Here is a 15,048-nt window from a genome sequence, read left to right as displayed (position 1 = left end):
ACACATCTCCATGGGACAGGGAAGAACAACCTTGTCTGAAAGGTCACTAATATTTCAGGACCATGGACAGTGGTCTCACTCAGGAAACCAGAAATAAGTTTCAGTGTTTTTTAAAAACAATTTCATTTTGAAATTAATTTCTAAATTTCACTTCTTTTCTTCAAAACTCCTTTCTTCACACATGCCCTGCTCCCTTAAGCCAACCCTCTCCGGCATCAGATACTGCATTATTAATTGAACAATTGTTTGAAGACTCTCATTAGCCACCCTATGATGCTAAGTAAATGACCACTGTTTACTTTTTAATATTTTGATTTGTCCTCTTGTCAGGCTCACTTCCTGGTTTCTTATTTATGCTCTTGTTCACTGTTTTGTCCTCAAAAAAATTGCAGGTAATATGTGTGGACTGCAAATTCATGCTATTCAGCTTCAGTTGGACCCTGTCTGTGAGCCATTTATATCATTAGGTTAAACCATATAAAATTTTTGCATGCCAAAATAATATATTTAAGTTTAAAAATGATCAAATTGTAAGCAATTTTATAAAGTTTGACCTAACTAATTTTAATTACAAATAATATTTCCAGTAGAGTTTTTCAAAATCCTGTCACTACCATCAAATTAACAACCTCACACTTGTATTTCCTCATTGCATGAATTATTTTATTTCTATTTACTGAATAGGCTGGATGATCACAAGAAAGAGTTCAATTTTTCTTCTTACTTCTTCATAATCTCCCTACTTTTCTCCTCATATCAAATTTTTTTCTCTGCTCTCTGAGGAGTTTCACTGGCCTCAAATCCAACAAGGTTTACCCATACCTTTGTTTCTCAAGCCCTAAAATCTCTTCTGGAATGTTGGTTCATACTATCCTTCATATTCACCTTCACCACTTGACTATGTCCTTGATTTCTACCTTCAAGTCTAATCAGATCTTCCTTTTTAAAATAAAATTGCCCTTGACACTGCCAACTTTTCTACATTCTCTATCTTCACTTTTCCTAACCCCACCTAATAGGGTTTCAGTCCTCACTGCTCAAAAGAAACCATTATCTCAAGGTTCACTGAAGATTTTTTAATTGACAGATTTGAGGTCATTTTTCCCTTCTAAGTCATCCCTACCCTTGCCACTCCCACAACAGTTATCAATGTGTATCCATTCCTCAATGCTACCCATTCTCTCTCTCGTTTCTCTACTCCTTGACTCCTCCTACTGCCAGCTGAGATGATCGATACATCTTTGTTCTTTTGTTATTACAGTGCTTTCTTCATATCTATTCCTAGCCTTTTCTCTTAATTCTACACTCTTATTTTTCCATTGTCCTTTTAAATTTCTGTATTTTCCCAGTGTAGAGTTGAAAGTTCACAGTTTACTTCTGTCTGTTCTCTCCACTAAGTCCTTTCCATTTTCTCTCCTTAATATATCTTATGCCTCTCCTCTTCTTTTAAAACATTAAAATATTGGGTGGAAGAGGCCTGTCAAAAGTGTATTTAAAAATCAATACTCTTATACCATATTCTGTGTGTCTATTGGGAGTGGATGTGGGGTTCAGCAATTAAATATGCACGGTCAACATTTATACTTTGTTATTTTCGTCTAGCTCTACTTTGCATATAGCGTATTAAAGGTTCTGAATAGCCCTTCAATTAATAAACCTGTTTACCTATATTCAACCTAATGTTCCTAAACTGATTTGACCTTGTAAACATTTTGCTCATCATCTTTAATAACATTCTGTTGAACACACGGGAAAATGTCATCATAAAAGAATAGACATTTTCTTTGGAGTCTGACAAACATGTTCAAATCCTGATTTTGCTATTTATTAGCTCTGTGGGCAAGTATTTAGCCTCTCTGAGCTTCTACTTCTTCAGAATTAATAACAACTACCTTGAAACCACCTTCTAAGGATTAGGGAGAGTATATTAACACACTCCACATGATATCTAGCACACAGTAAGTGCACCATAAATGTTAGCATCGTCAATGTCATTATTATTATTGCATTATAGTTACTTATGATGTGTCTTACACATGCTACATCACAGTATATTTTGAAGTCTCAGTGACTCATATTCCTTTTAGAATGTCTCGTACATTGCTTTGCTCCATAAATACTGGGATGAAGGTATGATGTATAATATATACTGGAAGGGTGAGATACAGGAAAATAATGAGTTATTTAAATTACTCTGCTATGTCATGTCATATAATGACCCAAATTGAGTTGAAGAGGAGAAATTTCTCTGCCAATAAATTAATACTCAAGCCTGTGTCTAAAAACAGCACCAATTTTTCAGTGGAAGAATTCCCAGTTAATAGTTGGTTTATAAGCAGTTTGGAAAACAACTTGGAAATTAAAATGTATTATTTTCATCATTAACTGCTGTTTTTGAAATAGTTACTTGAATGAATTCATTTTCCTCTCTTTTATTGTATGCTACTGTGTTTGTTATTCTTATTAAAACAGTGTGCATCCACAGCCACGGAACGATGGAGTTCCTACTATGCCTTCCAACAACACTTACGACATTTCAAAAGGATGTCATGTAGTTGTTCTGACAGTGCAGTGATACACATATCTCCAAGACAAACAGAGATTCTAGGACCCTTTGGTTTTGTGTTGATTTGATTGATAGAACCTCCAAGGTTTAGTTACCTAGGACATAAACTACAGCCAAGAAAATAATACCACATTCTGTGTGATAAAAGAAATTTGTTTTAGCAGCAAGTATAGTAAAATAAATAATGTAGTACACATAACATCATAGTAAAATAAATAAATAAGCTAATAGAAAGCATAATTTAATGTACGTCATCAATATCTAAGTCTGAATCCAAATGGTGAAATGTGTTTGAACCAAAACGGTCACACCAGTTTTTCTGAAGATAATTGAGAATAATAATTTGCACTGATATATCATTTTTCAATGTGCTGATAAATGAAACCCTAACTTTCATCTTTTTTTTTTTTTTTTTTTGCTTACTGGTCAATACAGGCTTAGTTACACATGACACGCTGGTCATGATGACAACCCAACCAACTTCCCATTCTTGCTGAAATCCTCTCACCAACAATCTCTAGCTCAAGGAAGCAATAATCAGGCTACTGCCTGTGCCAGAGCAAGGCTGACTCAAAAATTAGACCTTACATTTACTGTTCCTTCTGTTTGGAATGGTTTTTTCTCAGGGGTATCATAGTGCTTTAATTAAAAGACAGGATTTGGGTTCAAGTTCTAGTTCTGACACTTACAAAGCTCTGACCTTGAGCAAATGACTTCATCTCTATGTGTTTCAGATTCCTGTCATATAAAAGCAATTAATAGGGGCTTCCCTGGTGGCGCAGTGGTTGAGAATCTGCCTGCCAATGCAGGGGACACGGGTTCGAGCCCTGGTCTGGGAAGATCCCACATGCCGCGGAGTGACTAGGCCCGTGAGCCACAATTACTGAGCCTGCGCGTCTGGAGCCTTTGCTCCGCAACAAGAGAGGCCGCAATAGTGAAGAGGCCCACGCACCGCAATGAAGAGTGGCCCCCACTTGCCGCATCTAGAGAAAGCCCTCGCACAGAAACGAAGACCCAACACAGCGATAAATAAATAAATAAATAAAATAATAAAAAATAAAAAAAGCAAAAAAAAAAAAAAGCAATTAATAATACTATCTACCCATAAGGTGATTCTGAGGATTAAATAAGTTAGTGTATGTAAGGCACGTGGAGTGATGTCTGCACAGGGTAGCACTATGTGTGGTTGCTTCTATCATCATGCTTATCATCACCACCACCATCATCATCATCATTTTTGCATGACTGACTCCTTTACTCCCTGCAGGCCTTGGTTTGAATGTTTCCTCCCCAGAGAGGACTGAACTCACCAACCTATCTAAAGAAGTCCCTAAACCATTTTCTTTGCAGCACTTATCACTTCTTTTTTTTCATCGTCTTCCTTCATAGAACAGGGTCTTGTTTAGTTCAATGTTTTTTCTCCAGTGCCTAATGGAGAACTTTGCATACAGTAGGTACTCAGTAAATATTGCGCTGGTGGCCCATGATATGGCTTGGTTTAAAAATCTCCACCTAACAGTGTCTAAACCAGTAGAAATGGCTCATTCCAAGATTTAGTCTAAATAATATATAGGTCCTGGATGGTTGTGAGTGAGAGAAGAATTCAGTGGACACTAAAACAAAATCAAGTTGTGATGAACTAGATCCTCAAGAAGTTGAAGCTTTTGAGTTACAATAACCTGCCATGTGCACCCATACAATAAAGTCCCATTTAAATTAAGTTGGCCTGATTGGGTCTGTTCCTATCAAAGATTCTTAAATAAGAGAACTGCAAGTTCTTTGTTCCAGAACTCTATTTCAACTTGGACTGACTTATTTAATGGTGGCAGAAAATAAATAAAATAAAATACCTAATATATTCTATTCCCCCAAACATGAAAGTCAATTTAGAAAGTTGAAATTTGTAACCAGCATGGGTAAACAACTAAAAGTGGAAGAGGAGTCAACAATTTTATGGTCTCATGGGCCCTTATATTTGTCAGTTCACTAAAATGACCTGAAGTGTTGAACTTTCTTTCTCTGGGGGATATTTTTTAAAATTCCTTATTTCCCAGAGAAATAGCCATATTGTTTCACTCTCATTTTTTGATGAGAAAATAAGGACACAAGCAAGCCAATTAGCTTTCTGGGTTCAGAGCCTCTAGAATTTTAAAGCAAACCTGGCCTCCCACCATCTTCACTTTAAAGGTGAAGAAAATGAGGCCCAGAGAGAAAAATGCCTTGCCCAAATTTACCCAGAGCTCGTTTAGGTCTCTTTCCTACAAAAGACTATATCATCCTTCACTACAAGCTCAAAAAGTAAGCTCATGGTAGAATTCAGCTCAAAGTCATAATTAGAATGTTGTTACACTGGTTGATAAAGACAAAAACTAGCAATGATTCTAGTAGTGATCAGTAATTGGGTGCTTATTTGATCCAGGCACTCTGATTAGTCCTTTGTGCATGTTAAACTCAGGACATACTCATGAATTCATTATCATTATTACCATTTTGCAGATGGGGAAAGAGAGGCTTTAGAGGGGTTGCCTGGAGTGTGATCTCTCAGCTAATAAATTGCTGAATCAGTGACTGACTTCTGATTTGACTGCAAACCCCACACTCCTTACTGTGAGGCAAACTGTAGCCCCAGGAGCGAGTTCTGGATCAATGCCTGTTTCTGTATAGCCAGAGATAAGAATAGTTTTTAAATTTTAAATGACTGGGGGAAAAAAAAGGAACAGTTTTTCATGACACTTGACATGATGTGAAATTCAAATTTCAGTGTCCATTATAACTAAAGTTTTATTGGAACAAAGCCACACTCCTTTGTTTACATTTTTCTGTGGCTGCTTCCACGCTACTATAGCAGAATGGAGTAGTTATGACAGACACCACGTAGACTTCAAAGCCTAAAATGTTGATGATCTGGCCTTTACTGAGTTTGCAGTCCCGTTAATCACAAAGTTCTTCATCATTATCTATATTGTTGCCAAAGCTAATAATTAGGAAGAAAACTACAATAAGACAATTGGGGTGAAAAAACAGCCAAAGCTAATAATTAGAAAGAAAACTACAATAAAACAATTGGGGTGAAAAAACAGCAGCTATACAAGAAGAACAAATGCCTGCCTCTCCAAAACAGGGACAATTCCATTTATGAATGGAGAATAATGTTCAAGAGCAATAATCTGGCACAAGGGGAACAATCTGGTGCAAGGAAAGCAAACTCTTCACTATATTCTAGCCAAGATAACCATGTTATCCTTAAATAGGTCATAGACATTCCTGTTAGGGAGTGTTTTCTCACACACCTCACCTAACAAAAGCAAAAAGTCATCACTTCAAATCTACACCAGTAACTCACAAAGTATGCTCCAAGAATCCCTGGAAATCCCCGAGACCCATTTAGGGGTCTATGAGATCAAACAATTTTAATAATGTTACTAAGATCTTATTATCCCTTTCACTCTCATTCTCTCATAAACGGAGTTTTCTAGAGGATGCATGACAAATGATATCACAACAGATTGAATGCAGAAGCAGATACGAGAATCCAGGTGTTGTATTTGATCTACATTTGAAAGAGAGTTGTGTAAATGTTAAAACAATGTCACTCTTTTCGCTCTATTTTTGTTTTAGAAAATATAGCCATAAAATTATGTCATTGATGTCAACATAATTTTTTAAATTTTTGAGATATTAATATTTTAAACGTCTCACTTTAAATTTCTAACACAGTAAATATTGATAGATAAAACTCAGAAACATAAAAATTCTTAACCAACTTCAGTTGGAAAGACAAAAAGTTTGAGAACTGATATTTTGCAAATTTCTCCACCCTCAGTATTCAACCCAAGCTTGACCATATACATGTCTTTCCAACTACTCTTGACTACTGTACTAGAGGTTCCCAAATCTGAATCCACATCAAAATCACCTGGAAGGCTTATTAATATCACATCTCTATGGCCCACACTCTCTAGAAGTAGGGCCCAAATTGCTATATTTTATTCTCAGATAATTCTGGTCCAACTAGTTTTGGATCAGTGCTAGGGAAACCTGGCAGAGGTAATGTCGATGTGCTCTGTTACAGGCTGAATTGTGCCCACTCCAAACCCAATTTATACGCTGAAGTCCTAATCCCCTAGTGCCTCAGAATGTGACTGTACTTTGAAATAGGGTCATTACAGAGGTAACTGAGTTAAAATGAGGTCATGAGGATGGGCCCTAATCCAATATGACTGGTGTTCTCATACCGGGAAGAGATTAGGATACAGACACACAAACAGAGGAAAGACCAGGTGAAGGCACTGGAAGAAGACAACCATCTATAATCCAAGGAGAGAGGCCTCACAGGGAATCAACCTTATGAATATCTTGATATTGTACTTCTACCCTCCAAAACTGTGAGGAAATACATTTCTGCTGTTTAAGCCACCCAGTCTGTGGTATTTTCTTATGGCAGCTCTAGCAAACTAATACAACCTCCTTCTCTGAAATCCTCCTCTTCTAGTCTGTATTCTATTTCCTGAATCATTATTTTCAGAGTCTTATCATGTATTTTCTTTTTCATCTCCTCCACTATAACGTGAGCTCCATGGGGACTGACAGTACTACATCTGTTTTATCTATCACAGCATTTTTGATTCCTAATACAATGCTGGTACATGGTAGATGATACATATTTGGAGACTGAATCTATAAATGAATGTTAACATTTGCACATTTATTTACTTAACTACTTCAGTGTTTTTAGTATGTGTGTCTCCTTTATTCAAAGAGATTATAAACTTCTGGATTGCAGAGACTGTGGTTTATCCTTTTTCTCTATTCTCTTTGTAAACTTTATAGGTTATGTTTCAAAAAAAAACTGCTGAAGGAATGACTTGATATATAATTGGAGAGTTAACTTTAACGTATCTATTTCCTGGGTTAATGGTAATAGAGAGGACGAATGTTTAATATATTTACTAAGTATTTTGTGTATATCTGGTCTGACTGAGTTTAAAAATAATTTAGATTTATCTTAATAAGTCTACCGATGACTAATCGGTACCACAAGGTAGTATCTGTAGTATCTATGTGCATGTATTGATTTGGCTAAGGGTTTTTGGCTTTTGCCTTAATTCTGAGTGAGAAGGTTTGTGCATGTGTGCACATGCTCTGGAGATCCCAGGAGACCAATGAAGGGAAAGGAAGAACATATTTACATTGCCCACGTGCTTGAATTGGTTTTAAGCCCCAGCAAGGAAATGGGTTAGGAACAGAAGCTCAAGATGCAGTTTTCATAAGACTTTCTGATAATGCTATCAGGTTGCCCCAAACCTGAAGTATTGTGTTGTAGGCCAAGTTATTGTGGAGAGATGCTCACTGTGCTTGAGGGGACCTGCATTTCCTAAAGGACTGGTGGATATGGGACCAGGTCCAGAGACAACAGACTTGGCAGAAATGGTGGCATGCTCATGATGATGTCATCAGTCGTACCACTAGAGCATCTTCCTCAAGGATTTCCATGAATATGAGTCACTGATAAGGAAATGGGAGAGCAAAGAAGGGAAAGAAGGTGTAGCTTTACCTGATGGGCAGCTTCATCAGGTCACGTGAGGCATACCTGAGGAATCCCATAAATACCAGTGGGAGACAGGTGACTTTGCAGAAGGTTGGGAGACCCTAAGTTAGCAATGAAGGCAAGAACACAGGAAATGAGAGTCATTAACTGGAACGTACCCACAGTCTGTGGAGTTAAGGGAACATTTTCATTCTTGGGATTTACCTAATGTAATTCTTACATCAAGCCTATAGTGTAGATATCATTATCCCATTTGCTATGTTTGTAAAGTCTGGTTTAGAAAAGTTCAGTCACTTGAGAGGAAGTACTGTAACAAAGAGTCAGTGGTTAAACGTGGTTAAGAATGAGAACTGCATTCAATTCTAGCTTTCTTACTTACTACTTGAGCAAGTTATTAATATTCTCTGTGCTTTATTTTCTTACTTACAAAATGAGAATGACAAATAACAGTAATACTGAAAACACATTATCTCATATAGAGTTGTGAGGATTAAATAATTTTATGCGAGTAAATCTCTTCAACAGTCCCTGGCACAAACTAACTTTTCAAAAAGAGGTTTTTTAAAATTATATTGGGTCACATGACAAGAAAATGGCATATTCAGAAATCAAAACTCTGATTTTTCTAACTGTAAAGTCTGTGTCTCTCAGAATTCGGATATATTATGATAACAACTTTAATAACTACTTCCTCTCCTCCATCTCCTCTGCCTTTTTCTCCTTCTCCTTTTTCTTCTGCATGTTGTATTTTTTCTTCTCATATATTCCTTTTAAATTCACCTATGTAGTGTGTGGTAGAGGGCTCCAAGGTCAATGATTACTAAGCCATGCTTTGCTGACTTACAACAGGAATTCTCATTTATTTCATTCATTTATTCATTTCTCACAAAATGCAAGGCAATGAGCTACCAAAATAAATAAGTTGCAATCATTATTTTGAAACACTGCTAGTCTTCAGAAAACTCTTTTTTATCATACACACGAAGACAGCAGGGGCCCTACCCATGCCCTCTACATCTTCTTTAGACCTAATGGGAAGACGCACCTGACAAGACGATTTTCAGGTAATCTCCAGCTTCAATGCAATAAATGTGTAGGTACTGAACTTGAAAGCTTGTGACATTTGACAGAATATCAATGAAATTGTTATGCACAGCTACAGTTTGGACTATGTAAAATTACATCACAGAAGATGAATGGCAGTGTTTCAACAGCTATGAAATGATAACACTGTTGGCTATGTTTAACTTTGCATGGCACAGAAAAGTAGAAAATGCCCCTTGGAACCACTTAGAAATGCAGGCAAGTCATATTTGCAATTGCATGGATGTGACTTCCCATGAAACAGTATTAAAACAGAACAGCAAGGGAATGGAATAAAATACGAAGACACAACAGTTTTTCAATTTGTTAGCTGTGCATGATAATCACTTTGTTCCTGCTTTATTAATTCAATTGTCATATAATTCATTGCTGTAAATTGCACCCCTAAAACCTGTGTGATCACAAATCTTAAAGGTGGTGCAGAGAGAATGTAAACATTTGAAGTTGATGGATCACGTTCTCTTAAACATTTCCTTTAAGACACCAAAAAATTCTTAAAAAGTGAAAGAAAACCAAAAAATAAAAACAAAAACAAAGCCATTAAATTTTCATCCCAATTCTCAAAAGTTAGCCCCATCAACACAAATCATCCCTGGAAGCCCCAAAATGCTTCAATGGATTTTGATAGGTAAGAATCCTTGACTAATCCTAGGTCTTTTTGGTGCCACAATTTACCACATTCAGACCTTAGTTCTTCCTTTGAACAGTGTCAAACCAATAATGCTTATTTCTGGAAATGTATGCAAGAAAGCCAAAGTCAAAGCCGTGACTTGAGAGGGCTCCGTCCACACTCTTGAAAAAGGCAGAGTTCACCAAGCATGAGTGGCAGGAAGGTCGCTCCAAAAGAACATGAACACATAAAGTAATCATTAGGAAGTGAAAAGGCTACCGGAGGCAGATTGCCCTTGAAACTAGGGAATATGGACCAATGAATCTCAGCTTTAGACCAAGGCACCCCCTCTATGTGAAATTGAGCATACTTATTCAAATGGGTATGTGTGTGTGCATGTGGGAATCGAGTGGAACGATATACTGAGAAGTGGATCATCCACAATAATCTAGTCTCGGGAAGTGACTAAAGTTTATTGTAAATAAATATGAGGGAAGACTGTGTTCTTTTCTCTTGCATCACAGCCTCTAAAAGTTTTTCCTTTTTTTTTTTTAAAGGGAATTTGTCAGAATTACAGAATGATTTATATATAGGAAAGATTAAACAGCTTCAAATGGGCAATGAGAAAGGGGAATAAAGAATGAATCTGGATTTCCTCTCTATCATAAAAGAACTTTCCTTAATGTATAACTCACAAGTTTGGGGGAGGGGCATGTGGGGAGGATTATATTAAGGATATTTTTAATGAAAACAGCACAAAGCTGTATCACAGGAGATGATATATTCTGGTCATTAATGTCTTTACATATAGGATAAAAGTTCAAGTTCCTGGGAATTCTGCAGAAGACAAATCCTCCGAATAAAATATTGATACTAAGAAAGCAAATTTATGTACTTTCCTAGCTGGTACTAGACTAGAAACTCCCAATGAGTCCTTCACAATAACATTTATTTTAGGGTGGTTTACGGTTGGGCGTTCTTGTTTTGGGGGGTTTGTTTGGGGATTTTTTGTTTGTATGGTTTTGTTGTTGTTTTTTGGTTGGTGTTTTCTGGCTGTTGTTTTGGACTTTAGGTGTCTTGTTTCAGTGCTGGCCTATGAACAGCCCTTGTCATGGACCTGTGAGAGACTTTTTTTGTTGTTGTTGTTGATAACTACTCACAAACATATCTCTAAGATATAAAGTATGTAGAGGCTTAAATTCACTAGCTGCTGCCAGCTTATTCCATCCAGAATTTGCTCAAATACATATGAGACAGGAGATGAAGTTTCTTGCTTAAAAATATCCTTTCCAACACTTGATAATATCCAACCCTCTAACTTTTGTCAATCTGATGGATGTTAAATCAAATTTCATTTTTGTTTTAATTTGTAACTTCTGATAGCTAATATTGTTGAGAATTTCTCCACAAATTTGATAGCCATTATGGTTTCCCAAGAATTGTCTCTTTATATCCTGTACATTTTATGATTGGTTTTATTTTCCTTGTTAATTCTCAGTATTTTTCAGGTACCAAAACAGTCATTAATACTAAATATAGATGATCCCCCAAAAATCAAAATCATTAAATCAATATTTTTGATAATGAATAGGAATTCAGAAAGCAAAACCCTTCCCATCAAAGCCAAATAAAGAATAAAGACAACTAGCAAGATGCTTTAGACGAGGGATCAAAAAACTTTTTCTGTAAAGGACTAGCTAGTAAAGTTTTTGAGGATTTGCAATAATTACTTCTAATACTATATTACCAGGAATTTCCATTATTCTTATATTACAAATTATAGGACATTATGAACCATTGTCATATCTCCAAACAAGAAAGAAAGCCATACACATTTCCCTTTAGATTCCTAATTTTATGTCACTTGTTCATGTCTCTCCTATTAGAATATAAAACCTTGAGGCCAGGAGCTTTAGTTGACAAGCAATTAGGAAATCTTTCATAAGAATCTGAAACGATTGACTAAAACAAGCAATTTTGCCATGTTGCCTATTCATGTGTCTCATATACTGAAATTAAATGGTTTCATAAAAATAAATTAAGAAGAAATTGGTACACTACTATATATAAAATAGATAACCAGCAAGGACCTAATATATAGCATAGGGAACTATACTCAATATTTTGTAATAACCTATAAGGGAAAACAATCTGAAAAAAATGGACATATATGTATGTATAGCTGAATCACTGTGCTGTACACCTGAAACTAACACAACACTGTAAATAAACTATATTTCAATTTAAAAAATGAACAAATAAATAAATAAAATATTTTAAAACATTTTTTAAAAAGTTTAAAGGAAAAAAAAAAGAAGAAGAAATAGCAAGTCCTTACATAGGTATCTACTCTAACAATGTCCAAATGGGTAGAATTGCTGTATCCCCATTCATCAGTCACAATGTATGTGCTGAAAAAAAAAAAAGAAACATGCAATGTCTATTTGTCTCTGTTCCTCTTCACTTCATACAGAAATAGGTCTATAATTTTCCTACATCATTAAAAAAAAAAAGTAGGCTAGTATTGTCACTCCAATGAATATTGTCTCTTGTACTGGTCATACAACAAAGATGCTAAGGGACATGCCTCCTGGGTCTCCACCCGTCAAAGCTAAGTAATGTTTCTGCACTAAAAGCTAAAATTGACTCACTTAAATCCTGAAAGCTGTGAATTTGTCCAAAATCTATACTTCATTAGCTCATACATACTTCATATGTGGCATACTTCACATGTCTCATAACATTAAGCACTTTCCATGTCAAGTTGGAGTCCCTGACACAAAGGATCAAGAGTGCCCAAAGCTTAGGGAATTAGACCTATTCTACTTGGAAACAGAGGAAAAGCATCTCTGCTCTAGTTTCTGCTCAGGATATGTTAACATTGTGGAAAAAATACCTTTTGTGGGGAGTTCATCTTATCCTCTCTGCCTAAAGGATAGATGTTTTCACAAGACTGAAGTAGGTGTTCTCCATTTTAACCTAGACTGTTCTCCCATAAATCTCCTCTTTCCTCTGCACCTAGGGTCAACAGACTTTTTCTATAAAAGGCCAGGTAGTAAATATTTTAGGCTTTGCAGTTCATAGGTCTCTGTCACAATTACACAACTCTGCCTTTGTAGCATGAAAACACAGGCAATATGTAAATGCATGAACATGTCTGTGTTCCAATAAAACTATGTGTATAGACACTGAAATTTGATTTTCATATAGTTTTCATGGGTCATGAAACGTTACTTTTGATTTTTTTTTCAAACATTTAAAAATGTAAAAACTATTCTTGGCTCATGAGCTGTACAAAAAACAGGTGACAGGCCACATTTGGCTCACAGAATGTTGTTTGCCAAACTCTGCGCTAGACTGCTCTCTCCATGTGTCACACCATATTAGTCATATTTTAGCTGATTGCTGTTGCCAGTCTCCATTCTAATCCTGAAGATAATAAACACCTTCCCTCCCCTCCCATCTCTTCCCCTCCCCTCCCCTCCCATCCCTTCCTTTTCCCTTCCCTTCCCTTCCCCTTCCCTTTGGCCACCTACACCATGTTCCACTGTCCCAGTCTCCTTCTGTCCCTGTCTCTCATTCACTGTCAGGAAATCAATATTTTGGAGGGAAAAGTCTGGCTTCCAAGCAGTATCTCCAGGAATACAAACCTCCAGGGAAAAGAGTGTTCTCTCTATGGTGCTTTCTGTCACTTTGATTTAAAATTATCTCCCACCACAGCAGAGTGGCAATACTTTAGAGACTGCTGGATACTGGATGCTTTCATATCTAACCCTGCACAGTCCACTTCATGTAGGTTACACTAGCAAGATAGCCTCCTACATAGGAGAAGAAACCTGACTCTGAAAACTATAGAGGATGGCAACTTTCACCTGGAAGGGATTTTAAAAAATCATAATCTGCTGTAAAATTACCAGCACTCTCATTAAGATATGATTAATTCCACACACAAAAACATATTAGGAGAAGAACCTTCAAGATGGCAGAGGAGTAAGACGTGGAGATCACCTTCCTCCCCACAAATACATCAGAAATACATCTACATGTGGAACAACTCCTACAGAACACCTACTGAACGCTGGCAGAACACCTCAGACCTCCCAAAAGGCAAGAAACTCCCCACATACCTGGATAGGGCAAAAGAAAAAAGAAAAAACAGAGACAAAGAATAGGGATGGGACCTGCACCAGTGGGAGGGAGCTGTGAAGGAGGAAAGGTCTCCACACACTAGGAAGCCCCTTCGCGGGCAAAGACTGCAGGTGTCAGAGGGGGGAAGCTTCGGAGCCACGGAGAAGAGCGCAGCCACAAGGGTGCAGAGGGCAAAGCGGAGAGATTCCCGCACAGAGGACTGGTGCCGACCAGCATTCACCAGCCCAAGAGGCTTGTCTGCTCACCCGCCGGGGCGGGTGGGGGCTGGGAGCTGAGGCTCGGGCTTCGGAGGTCAGACCGCAGGGAGAGGACTGGGGTTGGCGGCGTGAACACAGCCTGAAGGGACTAGGGCGCCACAACTAGCCGGGAGGGAGTCCGGGAAAAAGTCTGGACCTGCCTAAGAGGCAAGAGACCATTGTTTCGGGGTGCGTGGGGAGAGGGGATTCACAGCACCGCCTAAACGAGCTCCAGAGATGGGTGCGAGCCACGGCTATTAGCGCAGACCCCAGAGACGGGCATGAGACGCTAACGCTGCTGCTGCCGCCACCAAGAAGCCTGTGTGCGAGCACAGGTCACTCTCCACACCGCCCCTCCCGGGAGCTTGTGCAGCCCACCACGGCCAGGGTCCCGTGATCCAGGGACAACTTCCCCGGGAGAACGCACGGCGCGCCTCAGGCTGTTGTAATGTCATGCTGGCCTCTGCCGCCGCAGGCTCGCCCCGCATTCCATGCCCCACCCTCCCCCGGGCCTGAGTGAGCCAGAGCCCCCTAATCAGCTGCTACTTTAACCCCTTCCTGTATGAGTGAAGAACAGATGCCCTCAGGCAACCTATACGCAGAGGCGGGACCAAATCCAAAGCTGAACCCCAGGAGCTGTGTGAACAAAGAAGAGAAAGGGAAAGTTCTCCCAGCAGCCTAAGGAACAGTGGATTAAACCTCCACAATCAACTTGATATACCCTGCATCTGTGGAATACCTGAATAGACAACGAACCATCGCAAAATTGAGGCAGTGGACTTTGGGAGCAACTGTAGACTTGAGGTTTGCTTTCTGCATCTAATTTGTTTCTGGT

Source organism: Balaenoptera acutorostrata, chromosome 2 (genome assembly GCF_949987535.1).
Source record: "Balaenoptera acutorostrata chromosome 2, mBalAcu1.1, whole genome shotgun sequence".
NCBI lineage: Eukaryota > Metazoa > Chordata > Mammalia > Artiodactyla > Balaenopteridae > Balaenoptera > Balaenoptera acutorostrata.
Note: the sequence above shows the minus strand (reverse complement) of the source record.